Source organism: Phyllostomus discolor, chromosome 2 (assembly GCF_004126475.2).
Source record: "Phyllostomus discolor isolate MPI-MPIP mPhyDis1 chromosome 2, mPhyDis1.pri.v3, whole genome shotgun sequence".
In the NCBI taxonomy this organism is placed as follows: Eukaryota; Metazoa; Chordata; class Mammalia; order Chiroptera; family Phyllostomidae; genus Phyllostomus; species Phyllostomus discolor.
Window position 1 is genome coordinate 35,219,923 of NC_040904.2, and position 20,387 is coordinate 35,240,309.

Below are 20,387 nucleotides of genomic sequence, written 5' to 3' on the forward strand. Positions count from 1 at the left end.
GAAGAGTCCATTGTCATAAAGTTAGCTCAAGGCGCATGAACATATCATCTACTTAAGATAAAAGCACTTACAACTTCAATTTTTCAATTTTGAGTTCTACTTTTAAATCCCTTGATTTATCATTCACTGTAATATCAAAAAGATAATTCAGGTTGTCAAAAGAGAATAATAAATGGTAGCACTCATCTATATGTTATTCTTAGGTCTTATATCACCCAGGTGATGTAAACTGTTCATTGGTCTTTTTCTAAAGAAAATAAGATAACTTATGCAAACAGTGTTTTTTGAAAATTTAAAATTACTGCAGGTAAATTTCTCCAAAGGCACATTGTTGAATATGATGTTTGATCATTAGAGCAATCATCAAAATAATGTGACAGATTATTTCTACATCTTATCATGAAGTCAATGCATTATTTTATGTATTCCACATATTTATATGCAACTTACAGCAAAATCATAAGCAAAAAGTTAACATAGAGCACAATCAAAACAAACATAATGAATGGCACTTTACTGTTATTTCAATAGTTGAGTTGATGGCTCGTGTTATCTGCACTGATAATTTATTTATTTATCTATTTATTTATTTTTAATGTTTTTTAAAATCCTCACCTGAGGATATGTGTACCAACTTTAGAGAGAAAAGAAGGGAGAAAGAGAGGAAGGAGGGGGAAGAGAGCGAGAGAGAGAGGAAAAGAGATAGATTGCAATTAGCCTAAATACAATTTAAAATTACAGTCTTAAACAACAAAAAAGCTTTCTTCAATGATACAGAAAAATAATTGTTTTAAACTATCCATTTTGTGGCTGTTGTCTTTTATTCCTTTAATTGTGCTGCTGGAACAGAGAGTGCTGCCTAATTAGGCTGTGCGGTCTAGGGTACGGACTACATGCATGTCTCACACCTGGCATGTGTTCACCTCCTACCTGGTCTGTCTACATGCTGACGTTTCAACCCATTCTCCTAATGATACTGGGACAATCTTTTAACAATGTAATCTCAATCACATTGTTCCCTTGCTTAAAATGAGTAGGTTCTCAAACCCTAAAATGGCTTGTACAGCCATGGACAATCTGGTTCAATTGTGTCACTCCACCTGCCTCAGCCACAGGGTACATCTCTCAGCTATTTGAGCACAGCTGGGTAGCACTCTCGCATCCTTGGCCCACCTAATGCAATGCCCTCTGATGGAATACTCCCATCCAAACCCTTACATATTCTTTACATTTCAAGTTCAACATCAGTGCCTCAGGGAAGTCTTTCTAGATAGCCCAGACCAGATTGGGTCTCTCAGTAACATATTTCCATAGCAACCCATTCATTTCTTTGCATATTATAATTTTTCTTAATTGTTGATAATGATTTATACAATATTTGTCTTCCCAACTGGGCTTTAATCTCCATAAGGCAGGATCCAGGTCCATGTTGTCAACTATTCCCAGCACCTAGGATGTAGTATGCCCTCATCAATCATCCTATCTGGTAATAGAGCTGCAGACATTTAGAAACCAATGTGTCTTTCCAAAGTGATCTTGGTATGGAACATATCAGAAGGCTCTCTTTTCTCTTATAGGTTAAATAATCACTGCTTCCATATGCCATCATCATTCTATTAGCTTGGCTGAGCTTTGAGACCCTCGAGGCAAGGTGATAAGAAAGCGTGGTCTCCATACTTGAAACAGCCAGGGGTAGAAAGGGTGCTGAATAAGGAGTAGGAGTGTTGAGTCCTGCTCTTAGCTGGGCTTATAACCCTGATCTGTGGCCCCTAAGAAGTCATTTGGCCTTTCTGAGCTTCAGTTTTCACCAATGTTTGATGAGAAAAGGGTTAGCCTAGTAATTTCCAAGGGCACACCAAGCTAAAAAATTCCATGATTTGTATTCATAGATCAGTTAGTCCAGTCTTAAGACGGGCCCTCACATTTTTCAATCCAGAGGCTATTCTTTTAGAGGATGCCATTAGATGAATGACCCAATATGCAGGAGAGTAACTTAATTTTAGATTCTGTACTTACTGAAGTGTAGGAGAGCTGCAACATGTTTTTAGTAAAGCTGGTTCTTTATTTTCTTTTTTTAAGTCAAGGAAAGAAAAATGCTGGTTGAAGAGAAAATAGATTCATATAACTAAGAGGAGCAGATTGCAAATGATAGAAACTTCTATAAAGCCCTTAGGGACATAAAACACAAAGAAATATGTAAGCATGTAGGGAAGAAAATGAGCCAGTTTTTGGAGCAGAGGCCCTATTAGACTTTCCTTTTGGTACGGAATCTATGGTACTTGCTTAACACTATCGGGTAGTCTACTTGGTCATTCTGGATCTATTTTTTCCCATTTGCAAAGTGGGCAGATACCATTTTCTGGTGTATCTATATAGGCCACTGCTGATTTGGCATTACAGAGATATGGTCAGCTGACCAAAAGAGCTTGCGGAAAACTTGAGGCTATCAGATCAAGGGGAACTAATGGTTTCAGTAGGAAACCAGATTCTCTCATGCTGTTTGGCTATCAGCTATATTCCACATCAGAAAGTAAGGAAACTGTTATCAACTAGTTCCTCAGGACCTTTCCATTCTTATATACAACAGTCTGTCAGTCATGATTTACTGTAGATTCAAAAAGTTCAGAACAAAGATGACTATGAAACTTGAAAAGAGAGGACAGCCTAAGAACACAGGAAGTCTCAAAACTGTAACAGTACAAAGACAATATCAACAGGGAAGAAATGTAGAGGCAATTAAATAGACCAAGGTTATAGGGAAATTTCTAAATTTTCTAAAAATTTTCTAGAGGCCCAGATTTCAGAGGAAGTACATTCATCTTCTCACACAAATATTTATTGAGTATCTACTATGTATTTGTCACTGCACTAGGATGAGCAAAAATATCAACATGTGTGTTTATGAAGAACTCGCATTCATGTAGAAGAGGCAGTTAATGACACATTACTACAATAAAGCCTAACTGTTTATATAAGAACTACGTATGAAGAGTTCTGTTAGGAGAAATGTCAGAAGAGTGAATTCTGTCTGCAGGAGTAGGGAAGTGCATCGGAGGTCGCAGGAGTCAGGTCTTTGCAAGGGTAAGAAACGCATTCCAGACAGAGGAAACGGCATCCAGACCAGCAAGGCTGTGAAAGAACCTGGGTTGTTTGACAGGGATGAGTCGCTTATGGCACAGATGTAGGCAGGCGAGGGGACTGGGAATAGAGACGTGCAGAAGGAAATACACACTGGGGTCAGCTTGTGAAAAGTTGAAAATATTTAGCTACATGGTTAGAAAGATAAATCTGGTATCATTATGTGGAGTGAAATGCAGCAAGGGAACTAGAAGCCGGTGAATCAACTAGGAGGCCAGTGCAATAGGATATGAAAAGTACAACCAGGGCAGGAGTCAAGGATAAGAGACATTTAGAAAGTATGAATTACAGACAAGGAAAAATTCTGTGTTGGGATAAGAAGGCAGGCAGAGTTAGGAATGACTGTGAAGTTTCTAACTTGAGATAATGATCATATCTTAGTGAGGTAAGAAATACAAGTAGATGAACGGTTTCAGGGAAAAAGAATGAATTTGATTAGTGACAAATACAAAGTATAAAAAAGCCCACACAATCAGGAATGTGTTAAAAAATGGATCTATATGATAGCCTAGCCCTAGGGTAAAAGCCAGAATGATGGCAAAACTCCAAATTGAAAAGAAAAGAAAAAAAAACCCCACTGTTTTATAGTTTACCATGTAAGAAGCATTCTAGACCAGAGGGGAGAGGGGAGGGAATTTCGGGGAGAAGGGGGAGGGTTTGCAGGAACTAGTATAAAGGACACATGGACAATAACAAGGGGGGGTAGAGATGGGACGGAGGTGAGGAGGACTGGGGGGTGGGCTGGGATGGGGATAAAGGGCAGAAAAGTGTACTTGAACAACAATTAAAATTAAAAAAAGAGAGAGAAGCATTCTAGAAGTTGAAAAGTACTAAGAAAACAAACAGAAGAAGGATTTTTTCTGTTATTCAGGACCAAAAAGGGGTCATGGCAGAGTTCTGGCCTACTGGTGAAGTCAGGTGTATCTGGGTTGAAATCCCAGCTCTGGCACTTTCTTGGCTTGTGACTCTGGGCAAACTTACTGAACTCCCTGGAACCCGAGTTTCCTCCTCTATCAACAGTTCCACAGGGCCCTAGTGAGATTGAATTAAACAATTACATGTCATATTTGCATAGAGGTCTGAACTGCTATTATTAAGTAATAGTATTAATTCTAGAATCTGAAAGTATATACCCCATATATGGGAAATAACATAAATGAATGAAAAAATTCATAGGTAAGTGACATAAAACAAAAAACTAAGCAATTTTATCTACTAATCACTGTGGTTTTGGCTTCTCCCCAGTAGGGGTACTGCCTCCGTAACTGTGCTAAGTGTAGGTGTTTGACATACACTAAAGTCTTGTGATTAGGTCTCAAATTTCTGCTACAGAAAGGCAGAAATAGGAGGGGTCAGAGAAGGGAGGGGAGAGAAGTGAGTTTCTGATAGTACTTCTTAGCCACAGGTTCAATAGAAACCGACAGTATTACCTGGTTACCTCCCCCCAAACTGATCTGAGTGTAGACAATAGTGTTTAAAATGTGTCTGCCTTGAAGGAGGTGATGGTTTTCCTCTTCCCCGCTCAGGTCATGTCACAACTGGGTGACCATGCTCAGTTCGGGAGGTGCCCAGGCTCTGAACTGTAAACTGCATGAAGGAAGGTGGAAGGATCTGGAAGTGTTTCACATGGAAAAGAGAAATATAACAGGTATCGGTGGTGTCCATAAGTGGTGCCAAAGTCATGAGAAAGAGGCAATGGGTTTGTTTTGTGTCGGCGAACACACTGGAAAGAGAGTGCTCTCAAGAGTTAGAGGGTGTGTGTGATTCTCATGTCTTTCCCTAGTCATATGACTTCAGCTCTGAATTTTAATTTTCACATTCCTAGTGTACACAAAAATTAATAATAAAAATAGTTTATGTTACAGGGTTTTTGTGAGGATTTAATGGCTTGAGGTTTGTGCAGAGCTCTTCATAGTTGGCTAGGCTCTCTACAAAGACAGTAGTACATTTTGTTGTGCCTGGTGATTTCTCAATAACACTTGGTTGAGTCAATGAATGTTGAATGATTAGTTGAATGAGTGAAAAACTAGATATATGTGAATGTTAAGTATAACTGCCTTTCACAACTGCATAAATATGGAATGGACTTCAGGGTGAGGTATGGAGACTCCCATCACCAGAAATTGGAAAGCAAACATTTAGGTGATTCTTTTGGGGACATGAAGTATTCATGAGTCATGTGTGAGCTGGAGGCTGGACTGAATAAACCTTTAAAATCCATTCTGTTTTTGAAGTACTAATTTTATGATGATGCTTAGGCCTGGATTCACTCTATGGAAATGTGCTCAGTGGAAGGAGGACACGTTGTAATGTGCCTTGTACCACAAGAAGAAGCAGCACTGTGAAAAAGAGAGGGGTCCAGCCACCTCTGTTGTGACTTTGCCTAAAATGAAAGGCACTGAGCTGGTTAATAGAAACATCCATAGTTACCTATAAGACCTATATATTGTTCTCCAGATGTATCAGAATTTTATCTTGCATCCAGAGGTTCCCTATGATGGATCAGCTTAACACCAGACGGTAGTTCACAGCATCCTTTCTTTCTCACCCCATAATTGCATCGGATTATTTACTGGTACTAAGGTATTTTTCAGTTAATGATTTTATTTTTTCTCAGCATGTCAAAATTTAGAATTTTCTACAGGATTCTGGGATAAAATACAACATGGTTACAGATTAAAATAACATTTTTTCCCACATACAACCACTTCATAGTCACTTTTGGTATGGGCATGCTAAAATGTACTCAAATGTTTTCTCTAGTAACCCTTTACGATGAAATGGGTTTCTATCTTACATATTCAGCATAATCTTTGATGTAGGTGGAAAGTGTGGGGATGTCGCGGGGTCAGGTGACCCTCCGTGCACTTGAGAGCTTTCTTGTGAAGGAGGATTGCTATTACCTTCATCTGTACATAGATCCAGCTTATTTGCATTTGGTAATTGAAGGCAGGTGAGCTGGGGTGGAAGCAACTTTGATTATTGTGTGCAGGCTAGCCACGCCACCAAAGGCATTGCTAAGCGAGAAACTGAATTTCAGGGCCACAGAGAATTAGGAATGGGACAAACTAAGGAAACAAATGGCAAGAAGCTCAACATGAGCAAAGCTGGTGAGAGATGGTCACAATTAAGGGGCAGCACAGCCTAACAGAACTTTGAGAGGGTGTCATTCCAATGGGGCAGATGAGGAGAGTCTCTATAAAGATTCAGGTGGCCTTTTTCCTTTTGAAGTCATTTAAAATCAAGCATCGCTTGTTTGATAAGTTGAATTTTATTTCCCCCCAGATTCATAAGTTGAAGACTTAACTCCCAGTATTTCAGAATGGGCTCTTTACAGAGGTAATCGATTTACAATGAGGTCGTTGGCACGGGCCCTAATCCAAAATGCTGATGTCCTTATAGAGAAGGGTGCTTCGGACACAGACACACACACAGGGTGAATGCCATGTCAAGATGAAAGGGGAGATCAGGGACGCTCCTACAGGCCAAGGTACCATATAGATTGTCAGCAAATAACCGGAGGCCACGGGGGAGGCACAGGACTGATTTTCCTGGTGTCACCTGGGTCTCAGGTTTCCTGCCTCTGGCACTGGGAGAAAATAAACTGTTCCAGCTACTCCATTTCCCCAGCAAACTATTGTCATTACTACGCCATAAAATAAAAGGAAGCTCAATTAAGTTACAATTTTCCCTTGAGACGTGACTTCGATGCTTTCTGGAATTCACATCTCCTGCTGTCTGATGCGTACTACTGGGTTGGTGCCCCCTGCACAGGCATGTACCTGTGTAAAGCATGTACCTCGGGAAGCAGGGTGGTTTCTTTCCAGTAACAGCGGTGCGAGGAAGTTAATCTCAAACACACGAGTACTGGCAGATAATACTGAGAAGAAAGACGCTAAGCTTGAATCAGTTCTCCCTCTTGGATTTGATCTAGTCTGGATCAAGGAGAGGGCATTAGGCATGTTTATAGGGGTTTGTTTGTACATGTTCACGCCTCAGGAATTGGCTGCTTGAAGGGTTTTTTTTTCTTCTTAGTAAAGCTTTTAAAAGTGTCTCTTAAGTAAGAAACAAGGAGATGGAATAAGCATCGGATTCTTCAGGAATAAATATCAGGTTTATATAACTGCAGGGGTGGTTACAGAATGAGAACGTGTTCCCAGCGATCAGCAGTGTGGACCAAGACCCTCTCGGCAAAACCGACGTTTCACTCTGCCACAGTGGATTTGATAACATTGGTTTGTTTGCTCTGTTCCAGTTTAGTTTCCAGACCAAACGCTTTTAAATATTTATCATCTGAAATGGTTTGAATGTTAATTTTAATTAGAATTACAACTGTTTTTCAAACAGGCTTGAAATTAATTTCCAAAGGAAAGTCAGTTTTTGAAACGAACTTGTTTCTGCTCTCAATATAGTATTTTTCTCTAGCTTTTGGCTACCGTCCAGACAGATAAACAAGCACTATGTATTACTCCTTTTCATTTAGAGAATTTGATATGCTATTGAGTGTTTTAGTAATAAAGGAACAATGTAAAATCTGAGGCACCTATTACCAAGATGTTACCAAATGACCAAAAAACATCCTTCTCAACTGTATTATCAACTCTTAATTGAAAATGTCCCTAATGATACCACTTTTTATTATGTTCAGTATAGAGTTAAAGAACATTACAAAACCTTGCTACCACTCTGTCCAGGAAAACTTGTATCATAGATCTCACCTTTAACAGGAACCTAATCAACAAAATAAACAAACAAGCAAAATGTAACCAAAGACACTGAAATAGAGGACAGGCTGATAGTGACCAGAAGGGAGAGGGGAGGGAATTTCAGGGGAAAAGGGGAAGGGTTTGCAGGAACAAGTATAAAGGACATATGGACAAAAACAAGGAGGGGGTGGAAGTGGGAGGGAGGTGGGGAGGGCTGGGGTGTGGGCTGGGATGGGAGTAAAAAGCAGAAAACTGTACATGAACAGCAACTAAAATAAAATAATTAAAAAATAAAACTTTACTTTTCAACATTTAACGGCATAGATTGTTTGAAGGTTTGAATATATTTTTTAAGCTTTTCATTTTGACATATTTGTAGATTCCCATGCACCAGCAAGTAGTAGTAGAAAAAGACTTTTTATACTTCTTATGTAGTTTGCCCCAGTGATAACATTTCTACTGCAAAAGGGTAGTAGAACACCATGGCCAGGAAGTTAACTCAAAATACAAGACAGTTCTATTACCAGGAAGAGCTCTCATGTTGCCCTTTTATGGCTACATCCATTTTCCTCCTGGCCCTACCCTCTCTAACCCCTGCCAAACACTAATCTCTTGTCCATTTCTATGTTTGTCATTTTAAGAAGGTTATATAAATGAAATCATGTAGCATTGGCCAGTGTGGCTCATTTGGTTGGAGTGCCACCCCTATAACTAAAAGGTTGTGGGTTCTATTTCCAGTTAGGGAACATCCTAGGTTGTGGGTTGGGTCCTCGGTTGGTCCCAGGGTGTGCCACAACCAGTCAGGGCACATACCGGAGGTAACCAATGGATGCTTCTCTCTCACATTGATGCTTCTCTCTCTTCCTTCCTTTCTCCCTTCCTTTCTCTTTAATAGCAATGGAAAAATATCCTTGGGTAAGGATAGAAACATAAAAAATGAAAAAGTGAAATAATATAGTCCATAACTTCGTGTTTCTCTGGAGAGTTGTTCAGGTTGTTGCATGTACCAACAGTTTGCTCCTTTATATTGGTTAGCAGTATTCCATGGTATGGATGTACCACAGTTTCACTATCGGCCCTTTGAAGGATATCTACGTTACTTCCAGTGTTTGGTTGTGCAAATTAGGTTGCCATAAACATTTGTGTATAGATCTTTCTGTGTGAACATAAGACTTCTTAGGGATGCATGCCTGAGAGTGTAAATGCTAGGTCCTATGAGCATATTTAGTCTTTTTTTTTAATGGTTTAAGCAATGATGAACATTTATTTCCTACAATTTCTGAGTGTTAGAAATTTGGGAATGGTTTACTCAGGTGGGTCTGGCTCCATCTCCCCTGAGGCTGCAGTGATGAGCCCAGACATCAGGCATCTGGAAGCTTCTGTCCACTTCCGGGAGGCCCACACGGCTGGCCGATGGCTGCTGGCTGCTCCCTAGGGCTGCTGGAGTGTCCTCACAGCATGCAAGGTGGATCTCCCTTTGTTTTGAGGGTATTTTTAAAAGTCTTCATATAGTTTTCTACATTGGTTATTCCACTTTCCATTTATACCAGCAATGTATGAGTGGTCCAATTTCTCTGCGTCCTCATCAGCGTTTCGTGTTGCCACTGTTTTTTATGCCAGCTGTTTTGATAAGTGTGTAGTGACTTATCTCATTATGGTTATAATTTGCATGATTTCTATTATTTTAAATTTGCTAAGGTGTGTTTTATGGCTGATCTTGGTGAATGAGCAATAGTAATAGCAATGATGGATTTGGTTATGTATACTTATGTACATATCATATACATATGCTTACATTAAGTGAAATGAATGGCCACAATGATAGAAGGGCTGGAAAAAGAAATTCTGGTTATTTTGTTAATATAAAGTATTCACACCACCTATGTAGTTGTAATTCAAAAATGGACAGGGATTAGTTATAAATGCATACTACAACCTTTGGAGCAACCACTAAAAAAAGTACAATAGAAGTATAGCTGATAATCTTAAGAAAGTAGAGAAAATGAAATCATATAATATAATCAGTTAAACTTCAAAAAGCAGAAGAAGAGTGGAAGACTGTTTATGTCTCTGTTAACATTTGGTAAGGAGAGTACGGGGTGCTGGTGGTGACATGCAGCTCCACAGAAGACTGCGAGGGAGATTAGAATAGAGACGTTTACCAGCCGCAGGTCCTGGAGGAACTACACAGCATCCTCTGCAGGGGCCACGCAGGAGGTTAAGGAAGGCCACACAGGAGGACAAGCAGGGAGACAGACAGACCCGGAGCACATGCCTTTATTAGGGTTCATGGGTGGCGTTTGGATTGGGTAATATCAGGGTCCTACCATTAGCGCACAGATTCTTTCCTCGGTCCTTTTCATTCTGCTGTTGAGCCCCTCCAGTGAGTTGTTTTTTAAATGTTAATGATGGTGTTTTTCAGTTCCAAAATTTCCATTTGGCTCTTATACAGTTTCTATTTCTTTTATTCCTTTGAGACTTCTTATTTCTTTGCTGAGACTCTATTTTTTAATTTCTTTTAAGGTGTTGGTAAATTGTAATTGCTCATTAAAACATTTTTTATGATGCCTGTTTTAAAATCTTTGCCAGAGAGCTCTAATATCTCTAACATCTTGGTGTTAGCATCTATTGATTATCATTTTTCACTCAGTTTGAGATCTTTCTGATCCTTGGTATGATGAGTGGGCTTTGACTGATATCAGGGCATTTTGGGTCTTATGTTATGACACACTGGATCTTATTTAGAACTTCTGGTTTAGCTGGATCTTTCCAATGCTGCTGTCACAGGCATGGGAGAGGCACTGCCAGGTAAGGATAGAAGTTTAAGTTCCCTGCTCAGCCTCCATTGACACCTAAGCAAGGGGCTTCCCATTACTTCTGGGTGGTGGATGAGCATTCAAGCTCTTCAGTAGGTTTCCACTGATGCCTTGTTAGCTGGGAGGGGGAGGAACCTCATCCCTTGCTCCCATGTGGCCTCCACTGACATAGTACTGAGGTGGGGTGTTCGTGATAGTTGGCAGGTGGTGGAAATCCTGACTCTCTACTAGGCTTCCTCTGACAATGCACTACCAGGGGGGAAAGGAAAGGGAGAGCCTCACCACCTAGTGGGGTCAGAAGTGCAGGATCCATATTTGGTCTTCTCTGACACCACCCTGTTAGGATGGGAGACTGGGATACCTCGCTATAGCCTAGTAAGAGTAGAAGTCTTACTCCTCACTTGGTTTCGGCTGACCTGGGTTGGGGTTGGAAGGCAATTTTGTCCATGGTGTGTGGCTGGAGTAGAAAGACTTACTTTCTTGAGCTTACTGTCTTGCTAGGCTTCCCTTTCTCTTATCCTTTGGCTAGAGAGCAGGCTTTTAGGGAGGCTGTTTTGGTCTGCACATGTTAGCATTTCTGTGTTACCAGCTTCTGCAGCAACAAGTGCAGGATGTGTGAGGCAAACAACGACAACAGCAACAACAAAAACCATTGAATTCACCACTACGTCATTCCTCAGGTCCCATATCCCCAGTTTGTCTGCCTTTTTCATTCTACCTTTTTTAGTTGTACTTCATGGGAGGAATAGGAAAAGCATATTTAATCTACATTCCCAGAAGTGGAAATCTGCTATCATTGCTTTTTAAACAACTATTTTTGAGCCCCATATCTCAGGAAGACATACTTTGTTTTTTTTAAATTCATTTTCCCAGTTGCTTCTAAATATCTTTAACAATATGATGAAGTAAATTACTGTGAAGCTGCAGGGGTCCTCTCTCCAATTAAGCGGACTTGGGAAGTTAAACGCTTCTCAAATTCCTTTGAATTCAATGAGAAAAGGGCCTGTTTCTCTAGGCTGGGATCTCTCAAACACAGGTCCGCAGCCACTTTTTCACCAGCCACCTCGCGCTCCTCTTTTCTCCAGCACAAAACCATTTTAGCAGACTGCACGCAAGGTTTACACAGAGTTTTGACGATGCTAAGAGCAAAGGGTGTGTTTGCGCTTACAGCATTTGCATGTGTTTTAGATTATGGTCTTGTCCTCTCGTCTACATGCACCATTTCAAGACGGTCATAATCAGAATAACAAATGACTCATACCTTCCTTTAGGGCTACACGTAAAGGCACTTTCATTTTTGCCCTTTTCCAAAAGATGAAAGGTATAATGAGTACACCATACATGATTGAATGAGCTACAAGTCAGTTGCTCTGAACTCGGTATCAATCCTACTTTCAATACAGAATTGAAGATGTCCTACGGTTCATTTAGCTACCAAGTGGCAGAAGCTGTTATTCTGTTATTCTCTAGAATTATAAAAAATCACAAAACTTAATGTGTAAAATACATGCAATAAAATGCTGGGGGCACCAATCAAAGAAGACAGTTTTGGTGTTTTAAAGAGTAAGTTTTTGAATGTACTGCAAACTGACTCTGCAGTTCAAAATACAATCGAGATATATGCTCTCCTCCCTCACCACAGAATATTTCACTGAACTTCTGAAAGATGCATTTTGAAAAGCGTATACAAAGAAAAGAATACTAATGGATTTGGGGTTACATGAGCATTTTCAATTTCTGTGTTAGTCACCTCCCTATATTATCTAATTAGTGGGATGGGCAGGAGATCACAGGAAGTAAAGGAGGTTAACAATGTGCTGCCCAATCCCAGCCTTCAGGGCTCTGTGATGTGAGGGTAAAGCTTGCAGGGGTTATGGCAATATGTACTTCTAAAATTGTGTTTTCCTTGGGACCCTGGTGTATTTCAGAATGCTAATTCAGATAACTTACTAGAGAGTGTCCCTTAGAGTGACATTAAGTCACTACAGGAGCAACTAGACTTCTGAGCTATTCTCTTGAAGTTCTGATGTTGCAGGGAGAAGGAAAATGATGAGCTGTCGAAGCTAGCTGAAACACACTATATCTACAAAGGGAGGGACGGTGAGGAAGGAGAGTAAGAGCAGCATGTTCCAGGGGCATAGCATGCACCAAGGTTCAGCTTTGGTCAAGCAGCTGCTGCAAAGCAGTCTGGGTAAGTCCTTGGCTGAGCCAGTAAGCTGTGGTCCAGAGAAAGACACAGGATGCCTGCTACAGCCAAAGGTGGTCTCCTTGGTGTCTTACAGAGTCTGAGCTTGGGTCAGGCAACATTCTTTGTGCCACTGACCTTTAAGTAGCTGCATTTGGTTGAACCTAAGCATTCTAGCTAATGATTACAAACAGAGGCTTGGACCCAAATAATATGATTCAAAATCAAACCCTGTCAATACCAACTTTCGGCTTGTTTCCCTGGTTAATTATGCAAATCTCTTTTCCCTCATATTTCAAAGGAGAGATAAAATCTTCTTCCTAGGGTTATTGCAACATTAAACTAATAACTTGTTGAAATGCTTCGCACATACTGAAAGATCAATAGTAATCACTGATAATATTTGTCATCCTCACATTACTAATTTAAATATTAATTTGAGATAAACTTTCCTATAGTTTCAATTGCAATAGCTACTCAAAAGTAAGCTTCAAATAGACTAGCATAATTTGATAATTTGTTGAGTAACAGTATTTTATTAAGTACATGAGCACAGTGGGAATTAGCTTGTCTGCCCCTTGATGAACTCCTTGTTAAAAATGGCAGAACTCTCCCTGACTGGTGTGACTCAGTGAGTTGGGCATAGTGCCACAAACTGAGAGGTTGCTAGATCAATTCCTGGTCAGGTCATGTGCCTGGGTTGCTGGCCAGGTCCCTGGTTGGGGTGTGTGCTCAACATTTCTCTTTTGCACAGGTGTTTCTCTCCCTCGCTTTCTCCCTTTCATCTCCTCTCTCCAAAAATAAATAAATAAATAAATAAATAAAGTCTTAAAAAATGGCAAAACTTTTGGATACAAGCTCCTTAGATGAAGGCCATGCTAAGATTCAGCTCTCACATAGAAATATTTCTGCTGCAGAAATTTCCCGCCAATTCCTCAAAGCTTTAGAAGACAATACTTCCAACCACTGAAATATATAGAATAGGTATCCCAAGTGTTGGAGAAATGGCCAAGCACAGGTGGAAAGTGAGTTATTAGCAAATGGAGTTATTGAACATGTTTCACAAATGAACCACACAATTTTTCCTATAAGTCAGAGGAGAAAGATGCTGTTGGGTTTAAATGATAGTTAAAATGTGCCATTAAGGTTTGGGGTATGTCACAGTGGCTGGGGAGATGGCCAGAACCAAGGCTTTCGGGTTTTTGCACTTCCCAGGCTAGACCTGGCTTCGCTGTGGGTAACACTTGAGGGCTGTCTTCCCCCCAGGTCTGACTGCCCCAGGACTCAGTCTGTGACCACAATAAGAGGTTTGTCTGGGCTTTGGTGGAGGCCCCTCCGCTGCAGCTGCTGGCCTGTACGCCTTCTGGCACAGACTCATTTATCCCAGGAAGCACAGTGATTTATATGTTCCCTGTATCTGGCCTGTTTATCCCCAGGGGCTTTGCCTCCCTCCTTGTCTCTCAGAGCTTTTTCTTGCCTTGCCCCGAGCATGGTCAGCAGTAAGAGCACTTAGGTTGCTCTCCACGGTTTGCATTACACGTGGACAGAACTGCTTAGCAGTGCTCAGAGCAGACGCTGTTAAGGAATTTGGGAGTATGCTAATGCGGAAGCCCATAACCAGAGGCTGAGAAGATTCATAATCAAATTGTAATAAATCTGCAGAGACCCTTTATAGAACAAGACACAGAGGAAAAACCTGATTGCTGGAAGAACTGCTTTGCAAATGAGTGGTACGGCTGTTGCATCTTTGAAAAGAGGGCAGTTCTTTCAGAGAGACACAACCGCCTGTCCTAACCACATGTTAGTCAGCCTGAACGATGGCCGGTGAATGATAGTGTCGTGTGCTGTCTCTCTCAGAAGGGTTTCTGGAAGGATGTAGGTTTGAATGCTGATGTGGAAAGTAAATATAATGTTCCAATTTCCTCTTCCCTCTCCCTTCTCAACCAACTGCCCCTGGCCCAGCTCCCAGATTTGTATTCTCCCTGCTTGCTTTGCCTTACATCAGCCTTGAACAGAACAGAGTTGCTAAGTGACATACAATTCTCACCCATTTTCATCCTAAAAAACCAAATTAGTATATCGATGAATGCCATTTCTGTATGATGACAAGTATAATTTATAAGTTAAGATTTCAAGATGAAAAAGGCACATAAAAAGATAAATAATTTTGAATAAGTTCATATGGATGATTTAAAGATATCCACCTATACTATACTAGTTACATTTATTGAAGATTATGATGTACTATGTTGTATTATAATAGCTAATGAAATTTCAAAGTAGCATTATTTTTCATGAAAATTCACAGGACCATGATTATATGCTGGAGTATTTCTCTCATTACTTTCAAAATAACATTTTCATTTCTCTCATTTAGTCTTACATCAGTGATCCAGAGGCATATCAGAATTAAAAAAAACTTCATTATAACAGATTAAATTCTGATCATCTCAGTCCAAAAATGTAGACTTTGTAAGTGAAGAGCAAGTAACTTTTCTCAGTTGAACCAGAGTGTTGCTTAACTGTTTCTCTGGTGAGAAGAAATAGGAATGTTCCAACTTAACAGTTGGTGCATTTTTTAAAAGAATTTTCTTCCTAGAGACTCCTTTTTCTATTTATCTTCAGGCTATTTTTATAAAGCTTCAATGGGCCTTAGGATTCAATGCCAAGAAACACAAAATTGTAGACTCTGAAGGTGGTAAGGATGTGAACACATTATGTTTCTTAGAAGGTCGTGACTTGCCTAAGGTCCCATGAATGGGAGCTGAATTAATGGTCCAAGACTTGGAGATTTAGGCTTTGGATTCTTTATGGGTATAGATGGGAAAGTGAGGAACGGAACAGGAGGATCCTTTATAGGTGGATTACAAAGGTATACTGAACCAAAAATTTCTGAGTGGCATTTTTGGCTCAGATTAGAAGAACATTACATTGAGAATTGAAGACATACAAGCTGGTCAAGTTTATGGCTAAATTCCACTTTGGTTGGAGGTTATTGTAATTTCCCATTGGCCTCACACCTGAATGCTCAGCTATACACAGAACAGGAATTTTCAGGCAGTACAAAATGTGGGCTTCTGTCAAGAAAGAGCTTAGGTTCTAGGTCTAGAACCTTTTAGGTCTAAGAACCTAGGTCTTATACCTTTTACCTCATGTGAGGATTAGTGAGTTGCTATATGTGAAGTGAGGAGAGTGTTGGCACTTATTAAGTACTTAGTAAAGATTAACTCTTATTCTTTCATTTTGATAGTCTGGCTTTCAAAAAATGAATTCATTCAGAGCTAGAATCTTCTGGTTCAATACCTTTGTTTTACAGGTGAGAAAGCTGAGGTCCAGAGAAAGGAAGAGGCTTCTGAGCTACTTGCGACAGGCTGGGTTTCCAAACCACTAGTTCAGGGTGCTTTTTAACTGCACTAGCCTCCTTCTGTGTAAGCCTTTGTTCTTCTAGATAGACCCAGCCCCACCACTTTGCATGCCCACTGCCACCACCTGGGTTCAAGGTTCATGCCATCCAACCGTGAGTTCAAGCCATCATAATCACTCCCCTGTATCACTGTAAGAACCTACTAACTAGTCTTCCTGATTCTACACTTGCCCCCTTCAATCTATTCTCAGCTCAGCAGCCTACAGTGTTTTCTTATTTGACAAAGCATTATGTCCTCTGCTCTCTGGCTTCATTTCCCATTGCTCTTACTCATTCCGCTCCACCCTCCTTGCAGTTCCTTGCACATGCCAGGCATGTCCAGTCTCTGGGTTTTGCGTTTGCTGTTTCATTTACTTGGAATGACTTTTACTAGGTTATTTGCAAGGTTTGCAATTCTTTCAGATGTTTCTCCACACGTCACCCCAGTGTGTACTGCCCTGACTATTCTACTGCATTTGCAATCACCTGGCACTTCCCATTTTCTTTTCCTGCCTCCTCTACCCAGCACATTTATTAGTTATGACACATTGCAGATTTCCTAGGTAGTGTATTCCCTACTTTTATCTAGGAGAATGCAAACATCATGAGGGCGTTGCTTATAATAAAGCCTGACCCAGAGGAGGTGCTAGGTAAATGTTTGATGAATGCATGAATGAGCTGTGTTAACAGGACTTATGAACTATTCAAAGGAGTGTTTCTCAGGGATTCTTGCTATAAACTAAAACAAAGCAAAGTGTGATAAAGAGTCTGGCTGTGGCATGGGACTTGCCAGTACAAGAAAATGTACCTGTTTCTTTTGACACAACCTGCTTATTTTTGTATAGGCTTAGCTAAACCAACATATGTATGTCTTTCTTGAGAGTTAATGACCAGAAAGAAAATAGTACTCTGTAAAGCCAAAGCAAAAGACAATATCCTAAAACTCTATAAAGAACATTTTAGTTCTAGTGGATTAGGAAAAAACAATGATCTCATACTTTTTTCTGGGCTCTTGGTAAAATCTCACAGAAAAAACATAAAGACAGCAGGTCAGTGCTCATGAATCAGATTTCATCTTGATAGGCTTTTTATTGACCTATAACAAAGTGGAGCTCTGGAAACTGTGAGAGGTAATGGGGATTCTGACAGTCTCTATAACTATGTGGAACTAGGCGGTGCTGCAATAATTCTGCTGCTTCTGATGAAAATTTCACGTGTTTTCATTAGGTGCGACAGCTGTTTCCATTACAGATAACAGATCTCAGAGGTGGCGATGCTGATATTAACTTCTAGTGGGCTTGAAACACAGTGTAGCTTGTACAATTAGTTTTTTCTTAAATTATTTTTTTCTGCACATGCAAATTAACTCTGTAGCAATTAAAGAAAATTACTTACTTGCTACCAGAATTGTCTGAAAGTGATAGGATCATCCTTTGTAGAGTCACATTAACCAAATTAAAAGCCCTTGGGAAAAATTTGGCACCCTGTTCCTTCCCATTCACGTCTTCCTAAAGATCTCTCAGGAGCTTCCATTTAGAAAGCTAGGATCATTACCAGGGCTTTTAATTTGGAAGGATCGGCTGCTCACCAGTCAGTTTTTCTAGACACCTAGTGGTTGGGTGGAGTGGCTCAGCAGTGTTCAGTCTCAGTGGCCTTGACTTGACTATCTTCTAGACTTCTTCTTGCTTGTAAATTTTCTTGCTTAGACAGAGTCATGGCTTTGCTGCTGGAACTTGTCTCCCAGACAGACACTATCATTTCAGTCTCTTGCTGAATGTACATACCCTCCTCCATAGAGAGAAGTACAATCTATTCCTCCAACCTTGTGACCCTTGGCTGGCATGTGACTGCTTTGACCAATATTTATGGTGGAAATTGCTCTGCCATTTCTGGGCCTCACCTTTAGGAGGATTGGCCAATGGTTTCTATTTTCTTTGTCTTGAAGTATTTCCTCTTAGAACCCAGTGTAAGCCCCATACACAGGCCACATAAAGGCTCTCAGGAATAATGTCAACTGTCTGCCACCTAAGTGGGCCATTCTAGATTCCAGTCCATTGTAGCTTTCAAATGACTCCAAGTGATTGAAACCACCTGGTTCAATGCATGAGCGACCAGACTCAACCACCTGGCTGAGTCTGGTCAATCAATAGATCCATGATACAGTAGTAAAACTGTTATGGTCTTTGTGATGACTATTCAACTTGACCAAGAGGACATAGACAATATGTAAATGAATTGCATGAGCATGTGCAGTAAACTTTATTTACAAAAATAGGTGGTTGGAACAATTTGGAACTGAGGGTTGGAGGTTGCTGATCTTTCTTCTGTAAAAAATTATTTTTGTAGCTGACAGAAATATTTGATTACATAGCTTGATTCTCATCAGAATTGGATTTGCTTTACCCCTTGCTCCAATCCCTCTTGCTATTTCTTCTTAGTCTCATTTGTAAAGTTCTCCTCTTAAGATGGAAATGTTCTCCGAAAGCCTCTCTTCTCATTCTGTGTTCTTTCGCAGCCATATCACCCACTCAAAGATTTCAGTTCACACCACTTTGGCAATGACTAAGAAATTTCCACCTCTATTCAGTCTTTTACCCAGAACTCCAGGACTCTATATTTCTCTCGGACATCTTGCCAGCACTGTGAGTTCAGTGCACTTTTGTGCCGGTTATTAACTTATCGTCTGTCAACTCCAAACCCATCCTTTGCAATCAGTTCTTTGATCTTGGGGCTGGAACTCAGCAAACCCTGCTTCTATTTTGCCAGCTCTTAGTCTCTGTCCATGGGGCAATAGAGGGACACTGAGAATCCCAAGGACAGAGGAGAGACTTGCTGCTTCCTGTTCACTTGCAGCTGACTTCTGTCTGCTTGGGGTTCTCGCGAGCATCTCTTCAGCAAAGCTTCCTTCCTCCAGAAACATGTTCATTTCTAGTTTCTAGAAGCAGTTCAATCTAGTTTTTACACAATTTGCAGAATTACCTTCATTACCATTCCCTTCCCCCTCCCAATCCCTCCATTAGCACCAGTGGGTTAGTGCCCCCTCAGAAGTTAGCGTCTCAACCTTTCAGGAGCTTTCCTCCAAGTTCAGCTGTACTAGCACCAGCTAAGCAGCGCCTCCTAGTGGAAGGTCTTAGTGTTGGCCCAGTAGGGACCGATTCTCCAAGTTTGTTTTAGTGATCCCAACCTTTTCTCTTTGCTTTCCCAGCCCTAATGGGTAGTAGATGTTTCCTTTAATTACTCCCTTTGTGATAAATTATTGTTCTCTTTTGCTTTTTCAGTTATGTGGTTAACAATCTCATACCTAGTTAATCATTTTGTATATTAAATTCCCTTTCAAATATCTGGCATGGTTTCTGTCTCCCAACTGGATCCTGAAGTAGTTTAGATTCTCTGCCAAATGCTGCTCCTCCAACAGTGTTTTCATCCTTAGTAAATGGCAACAGCAAACCTCTCTCTATTCCCTGCCCAGTGGCTCAAGCCAAATACGTGGACATCATTCTTAATTCTTTCTATTGTCTAAATTCCCACATGCAACCAGTGAACTACAAGTCCTGTTGATTGGGCTTCCTGAATATTTCTTATACTGGTCTGCCTTGCTCCATCGCTACGTCTTCCACTGTAGATCAGCCACCATGTTATAAGTGACTTCCCACGTTTCTGTAGTCCCTCAATCTGTTCTCCCGCTGAGGCCCTAGAGATGTCTCAAATGCATTTTTCCAGTCATATACTTTCTGAAACATTCCAAATTCTTAACATAATTTACAAGTCCTTCTGTGAGTTAACGTCTGCCTCTGTAATTCATTTTGAAATATGTTCCTTGTGCCTTTGTCAGTTTTTGAAAGTGCCATGCTTTCTTTGCATTCTTGGTACAAACTGTTCCTTCTGTTTAGAAATCTCCCCTTTTTCCTGATAACAACTACATCACCTTTGCATGTTGTATAAATATCGCTTCTGGCATTTCTGACCTCCCAAACCAAATTATATTCTCCTATTCATATCTATAGATCATTGAACATCTATTTTTTCACTATAGTATTCATTAAACCTATAAGTAACTCTTTAATAACTGTCTTCTTTTCTAGATGGTCAGGCCCATACAGGCAGGGGCTGTGTTTGTCTTGCCCAGCACAATATCTTTG

The 20,387-nt window shown here is 40.4% G+C and overlaps 1 protein-coding gene across 1 annotated transcript in view; it reads right to left on the minus strand.

The window, feature by feature from the left end:
• SPATA16 (spermatogenesis associated 16) overlaps window positions 1–20,387 on the minus strand; it is a 184,543-nt gene that overhangs the window by 978 nt on the left and 163,178 nt on the right. The window lies entirely within an intron of this gene.